The sequence below is a fragment of the Coenobita brevimanus genome, chromosome 104 (genome assembly GCF_032717465.1).
Source record: "Coenobita brevimanus isolate Jiangsu-jjx chromosome 104, ASM3271746v2, whole genome shotgun sequence".
Taxonomy (NCBI): domain Eukaryota; kingdom Metazoa; phylum Arthropoda; class Malacostraca; order Decapoda; family Coenobitidae; genus Coenobita; species Coenobita brevimanus.
The window spans coordinates 31,850,071-31,857,946 of NC_137057.1; positions in this window are offsets into that span (position 1 = coordinate 31,850,071).

The following is a 7,876-nucleotide window of genomic DNA, read 5'->3' on the forward strand; positions in this document are numbered from 1 at the left end:
AGTAGGTTGGCATCAAGTAAATGTTGATGGGTAGGTAGGCAAGCAGCTATGTGTTAGGTATGTGCGTATTAAAGTAGGTATCAAGTTTAGGTAAGCAGGAAAGCGGGTAGGTAGGTATATGGGTAAGTAGCTATCATGTGTTAAGTATGTGGATCGGTAGGCAAACAGGAAAGTGGGTAGGTAGGTACATAGGTAGGTAGGTATCAAGTAAAGACAGGTATGTAGCTAAACAAATAGAAAGGTACGTAGGTAGGTACTGTAGGTAGGATGAGAAATAGTTAGGTTGGTAGTATGAAGAGGCAGTAGGTAGGTAGTTAAATGGAAAATGATGCAAAGATATTAACAAGTAAGAAGGTAGGTAGAAGTTTTTAAGGTAGGTTAGGCCACGTGGAGAGGACGGAGATTCAGAGACTGACTAGAGGGGTAGAAGAGTGTATGTGAGTGAGATGGAGGGGGAGGAGGGGGGAAGGGAGACCAAGGATAAGCTGGATGGATGGTGTGGAGAGATAAGTGAGGGGAAAAGTTGTGAGCTGGAGGCAGGGCAGCCTAATGGCAGAGAACGTGATGACATGTAAGTGATTTACTTGTGGCCATCCCTTGGACAGATAAACAGATGGGCAGGAAGGTGTTATTGGACTGGTAGGTGGGTAAGGAGGTGGCCACTAAAATCTATATTATTCTTTCGTACAGTATACCAGAGGATACAAACACATAATTTTCTATCGTCCTGAAGGGCAAGTAGCTTCCCTGTATTAGCATAGCATTGACTCCACATGATACATTATCCAACACATAATAATACTAAGCATAATTTCGGTGTCTCGTTAGCGTTGTGTCATAAAAGGATGTGACACGCCTTCAAGGCAAAACAAATACCCTAGATAATTCATTTATCTCTTGTACTGAAGGATTTAAAGTCTGATATATGTAAGAGTAGAATTTCTTTTACCGTCATTTAAGTTGTCAGGCTCTACAAGAACTGAAATTAATAAGACATCGAATTTCTATTTTTAAAAATGTGGAATAAGATATCATTTCTAAAAAACGATTGGGAAGTTAAAATAAAAATAACCCTAACGATAATTTGCAGAACCTCGAATAATTCTGTACCTAATTTTAATGACTGTTGCCAGTGTGTTAGAGTAGGATGCCAAAGACAGAGGTAAAGAGGAAATAAATACTCTACCCTCACCTCACGATTTTCCAAAGCTTGGGGAAGAATTATATAGTGGTGTAGAGCGTAGTATTTGACTATAATCATCAAAGGTCTATACCATGCTCCAGGAAAACGCCTTATATTTGTAGGAACAAACGAATGATGATGATGATGATAATAACGATAATAATAATAATAATAATAATAATAAGAAATATTAATAATAATAATAATAATAATAATAATAATAATAATAATTAATAATAATAATTAATAATAATAATAATAATAATCCATCCATCATCCAATTCTATGTAGCCCCATGAGGAGCGTAGGAACCCGGGGCTAGGTAAGTTTATCCTGACATTTAAGATGAAAGTGATAATAATAAAAATAATAATAATAATAATAATAATAATAATAGTAATAATAATAATAATATCATCATTTAACCTAGTTTCTTCCACTTTCTAGCCGGGTCATAATAGGAAGCAGCACACGCCCACCAAGGTAAAATAATCATGCCACTTTTGCCGCTGCCTCGACGACGGCTGAGTAATTTGCTCATCAACAAATTATGCATTTTGTGGCAAGGGGCCCGCGAGCCGCCGTGTAGGGCTTGCTGAATACTAATGAATATTCTTGACCCAGTAAATGCCTCAGCGTTATTTATACACAAGAGTTTGCGAAATATGAAACAAAGCCGATTGACTGACTGATTGATTGGCATTATTATAATTATTATTATTATTATTATTATTATTATTATTTTCACTAGCAATATTAGTTGTAGCCCTGGTAGTAGTAGTAGTAGAATAGGATAATGATTGTTATTATGAAAGGCGAAGCTGGAATGTTATTATTTACATATATATTTATCCTGATTGTGTGATTCTTTATATGAATGGTTCTTCGTTATTATTACTGGTGTTTTGCAATTATCTTTAGTTTCTTCATTGTTTTTGTCTGTTATGCACTGTCTTTCAGATGTTTTAATTGCTCCTCGTATTGTTGTTGTTGTTGTTGTTGTTGTTGTTGTTGGATGCATTATCATAGTTGTTTCACTTCGTTTTTTTTGACATTATTTACCATCATTGTTATTAGTATTGTTATTTTTTGCATTGTTTTTGTTGTCATTGTTTATATCATCATTGTTCTTGTCGTCCTGGTAATTAGTCTGGTCTGATCGTTAACCTGCACATCCATCTGTTCAGCTGTTCAAATATGGCTTTAGATTGCCTTCTGTTCAACTGTAATTGGCAGATATTGAGGCTGTCATGTGAATTTATTTTTGTCAGGGGTTTTAAAATGTATTTTTTTTTTTTTTTACTTTTGGGTATTATGAATTGAATCTCTAAACTGCCTCATACACAAAAACTCTTGCATAACATATAATGCATATACACAAATCGGTCAAATCGGTCACATATACTCTCTCTCTCTCTCTCTCTCTCTCTCTCTCTCTCTCTCTCTCTCTCTCTCTCTAACACACACACACACACACAGTCTGCGGTGAACACCATACTGTACATAAGGAATATAAAAAAGACTTTCACTACTGTTGAATCCCTCACGTTTCATGATTTTTTTTTCTGTTTTTCCTTGTATTCTTTTTTGTTGTGTGTGTGTGTGTGTGTGTAATTCATCGGGTCGGTCAGGATCACCTGATGGTCGTGATGGTCAGCTTTTACCCTCCCGGAAGGGAGCTGAGAGCTCATATAGTCCGATCTAAGGCAAGGCTGTGACCTTCACACAAGCACACACCCGTCCCCTTTCTCAAGGGGGACAGTAACCACCCACTTCGTCAGTGAAACTTTTCGCAACCTGAGCGAGGCGCGAACTCCCGTCCACCAGTTGGCAAGCGAGAACGTTACCACTGCACCAGCTAGCGGTGTGTGTGTGTGTGTGTGTGTGTGTGTGTGTGTGTGTGTGTGTGTGTAAGCTAACCTTTTTAGCAATTAGTTTACAGAAATCTATTTCTATGAATGTATGCATGTATGTATGTATGCAGGCATGTATGTATGTGTGTATTCTTTTTTGACTGTACTGTATGTTTTCATGTATTCACGTTGTTCTGCGTATGTTCGTGTTTAACGGTGTATGTGTTGGTGTTTTGCATGTGTATGGTTATTGGCTGTGTGAGCATTTATGTGTGTTTGCATTTGTCCACAAGAACCATAATAGGTCAGTGGCAGCGCTCGCTTTTCACGACCGTAGGGTTGGCAGTTCGAGTCCGCACCAGGTTAGCGTACAGTATATCATGGCTTAAGGGTGGCATCTGACCGAAAATCGAAAATTAGAATTCCGAGCTGAGATTTTTACACAATAAACTAAATTATATATGGATCATTTTGGCCAAGTTTGAAGGTGATTGAAGCAGAACTTTTTGTATAGGCCCTTATTCTTTTTTTTAAATTTGTGAGAGCCATTTTGAGTACTTCCAATAGTTGTTATATCTTTTTTTAATTTATATTATATCCCATTTCTTTTATGCAAAGTAATATATAACTATTCTTCTACATTTGTAAACAGAGTTTTGCTGATTGCTCTACTCTATATGTCTACTGAATATTTTTTTATAGACTGAGCAAAATTTTCTTTATTATAAGAGATAATTAAAGATAATAATATGTCATTAGAATAGTGTTTCTGTGTGAAATTATACTACATATATTGCTGTTATGAATACTGGAAACAGTTTGGGAATACATTCACAGGTTATGATGTTATATTGTTATCAAATAACTTACATTTCTAGAAATCAGCAATTGAAGTTTTCACACAGAGCCATAGTTATTCAACCAAAACTATTGTATGTGTTTGACATGGTGTATCTACATTGTTTGCAGCTTGTTCTGAGTGTATAGCACCTGGTCCCATCCTTTTCCAAGGACAATAGGCACTTGAGGGTGCAGGTGTCATGAGGAGCACCTGACTCATTATCGTCATACAGGTGTAATAATAGGCGTTTTACAAGTGCTGGATTGTCATAATGTTTTAGCATAGGTATCCCTGATTGCAGTTTTCTTTGAGGGAGGCATTTACAGAAAATGTAATTTTTTGACCCAGACTATGATATTTTCGTCAAGATGTCCCCCTTAGGGAAGAGGTGGTGTACACTTGCACAGAAAAGTATCTTTACGATGTAATACTAAACAATATGACACACGACGATGTCAATGAGAATGTGAACAGGGTCCACGGAAACTGTTGGTAAACCTGAATATCCATTAATTATGGTACTGCACAGGATGAGGGAAGTATTTCCTGTTATTTGTTTTAATACATGCATGGGAATAAATGTATACTTTTTTTTTTTTAAGTTTTATTCGATAAGGGCTAAGGCATTGCCCCAGGGTAAAGAACTTTGGTTTTGAGCATGTAGCACTTTATGACCAGATGCCCTTCCTGATGTCTACCAATGACCCTTGGGTGGACCCGAACCTCCTACCCCTCCGGCCAGAGTGGAGCACTCTAACCCACTGAGCCATGGTTGTCACAGTTATATAAATATACATAACACTACCATGACAGGACATCCATATCGACTCCAAAGCACAGTTGAAGCACTGTGTAACAATTTCTGAAGTACCTGGGCACCCTGCTCATACAGGGCAAACAGCTTCCCTGTATTAACATAGCACTGACTCCACATGATACATTATCCAACACATAATAATACTAAGCATAATTTCGGTGTCTCGTTAGCGTTGTGTCATAAAAGGATGTGACACGCCTTCAAGGCAAAACAAATACCCTAGATAATTCATTTATCTTTTGTGCTGAAGGATTTAAAGTCTGATAAATGTAAGAGTAGAATCTCTTTTACCGTCATCTAAGTTGTCAGGCTCTACAAGAACTGAAATTAATAAGACATCGATTTTATAAAAAGAAAAAAAATGTAGAATAAGAAATCACGTCTAAGAATCGATTGGGAAGCTAAAATAACAAGAACCCTAGCGCTAATTTATAGAACCTCGAATAATTCTGTACCTAATTTTAATGACTGTTCCCAGTGTGTCAGAGTAGGATGCCAAAGACAGAGGTAAAGAGGAAATAAATACTCTACCCTCACCACACGATTTTCTAAAGCTTGGGGAAGAAAAATATAGTGGTGTAGAGCGTAGTATTTGACTATAATTGTCAAAGGTCTATACCATGCTCCAGGAAACGCCTTATATTTGCAGGAACAAACGAATGATGATGATGATGATAATGACGATAATAATAATAATAATAATAATAATAATAATAATAATAAATAATCCATCCATCATCCAATTCTATATAGCCCCATGAGGACCGTTGGAATCCGGGGCTAGGCAAGTTGGTCCTAACATTTAAGATGAAAGTGATAATAATAATAATCCATCCATCCATCATCCAATCCTACTTCGCCCCATGAGGAGCGTAGGAGCCCGGGGCTAGGCAAGATGGTCCTGACATTAGAGATGAGAGTGACCAGCCTGAATCATCCCTGAGTGGCATAACATGAGCAATAACCCCCAACCATCCCTTGGATATAAACCTTCACCGGCTCAATCCGATTGGAGATCCTTAATTACCCACTAAACCACCAGGCGCCATAATTTGGTTATATGGTTACCACCCAGCGTAGTAAATGGTTTCCTGTTGTACAGGAAACCATTTGGCTTGTCACTCAGTGAAGAGTCACCCACAGGCAGAAGGAAGAGGAAAGACTGAAGGAACGAAAGACAGAGAAGGGAGTGTAAACTCACCCGTAGGCAGAAGGACAAGGAAATAATGACGGAAAGAATGACAGAAGAGGATGGGAGGAAAGAAGAACGGAGGAGAGGAAAGGGTAGACACCTGAGAGCAGCACTACATCAAGTGAGTGGATGGTGAGCGCTCCCAAATAAAAATAATAATTACCACCAATATCATCATCATTCAACCTAATTTTCTCGATTTTCTAGCTGGGAAATAATAGGAAGCAGCACACGCCCACCAAAGTAAAATAATCATGCCACTTTTGCCGCTGCCTCGACGACGGCTGAGTAATTTGCTCATCAACAAATTATGCATTTTGTGGCAAGGGGCCCGCGAGCCGCCGTGTAGGGCTTGCTGAATACTAATGAATATTCTTGACCCAGTAAATGCCTCAGCGTTATTTATACACAAGAGTTTGCGAAATATGAAACAAAGCCGATTGACTGACTGATTGATTGGCATTATTATAATTATAATTATTATTATTATTATTATTATTATTATTATTATTATTATTTTCACTAGCAATATTAGTTGTAGCCCTGGTAGTAATAGTAGTAGAATTGGATAATGATTGTTATGATGAAAGGCGAAGCTGGAATGTTATTATTTACATATATATTTATCCTGATTGTGTGATTCTTTATATGAATGGTTCTTCGTTATTATTACTGGTGTTTTGCAATTATCTTTAGTTTCTTCATTGTTTTTGTCTGTTATGCACTGTCTTTCAGATGTTTTAATTGCTCCTCGTATTGTTGTTGTTGTTGTTGTTGTTGTTGGATGCATTATCATAGTTGTTTCACTTCGTTTTTTTTGACATTATTTACCATCATTGTTATTAGTATTGTTATTTTTTGCATTGTTTTTGTTGTCATTGTTTATATCATCATTGTTCTTGTTGTCTTGGTAATTAGTCTGGTCTGATCGTTAACCTGCACATCCATCTGTTCAGCTGTTCAAATATGGCTTTAGATTGCCTTCTGTTCAACTGTAATTGGCAGATATTGAGGCTGTCATGTGAATTTATTTTTGTCAGGGGTTTTAAAATGTATTTTTTTTTTTTTTTACTTTTGGGTATTATGAATTGAATCTCTAAATTGCCTCATACATATAAACTCTTGCATAACATATAATGCATATACACAAATCGGTCAAATCGGTCACATATACTCTCTCTCTCTCTCTCTCTCTCTCTCTCTCTCTCTCTCTCTCTCTCTCTCTCTCTCTCTCTCTCTCTCTCTCTCACAGCCTGCGGTGAACACCATACATAACGAATATAAAAAAGACTTTCGCTACTATTGTATCCCTCCCGTTCCATGTTTTTTTTTTTTTTTCTGTTTTTTCTTCTGTTCTCTTTTGTTGTGTGTGTGTGTGTGTGTGTGTGTGTGTGTGTGTGTGTGTGTGTGTGATCTAACCTTTCTAACAATTTCTTTACAGAAATTTATTTTTATAAATGTATTGTATATATGTATGTATTCTTTTTTGACTGTATGTTTGCATGTATTCATGTGGTTCTGCGTATGTTCGTGTTTATCGGTGTATGTGTTGGTGTTTTGCATGTGTATGGTTATTGTCTGTGTGAGCATTTATGTGTGTTTGCATTTGTCCACAAGAGCCATAATAGGTCAGTGGCAGCACTCGCTTTTCACGACCGTACGGTTGGCAGTTCGAGTCCGCACCAGGTTAGCGTATATCATGGCTTAGGGAAGAGGTGGTGTACACTTGCACAGAAAACTATCTTTACGATGTAGTGCTAAACAATAGGACACACGACTTTGGCAATGAGAATTTAAACTGGGTCCATGGAAACTGTTGGTAAACCTGAATATCCATTGATTATGGTATTGCACGGGATGAGGGAGGTGTTTCCTGTTACTTGTTTTAATACATGCATAGGTTTAAATATATACATTTCTTTTATGTTTTATTCGACAAGGGCAAAGGCGTTGCCCCAGGGTAGAGAACTTTGGTTTGGAGCATGTAGCA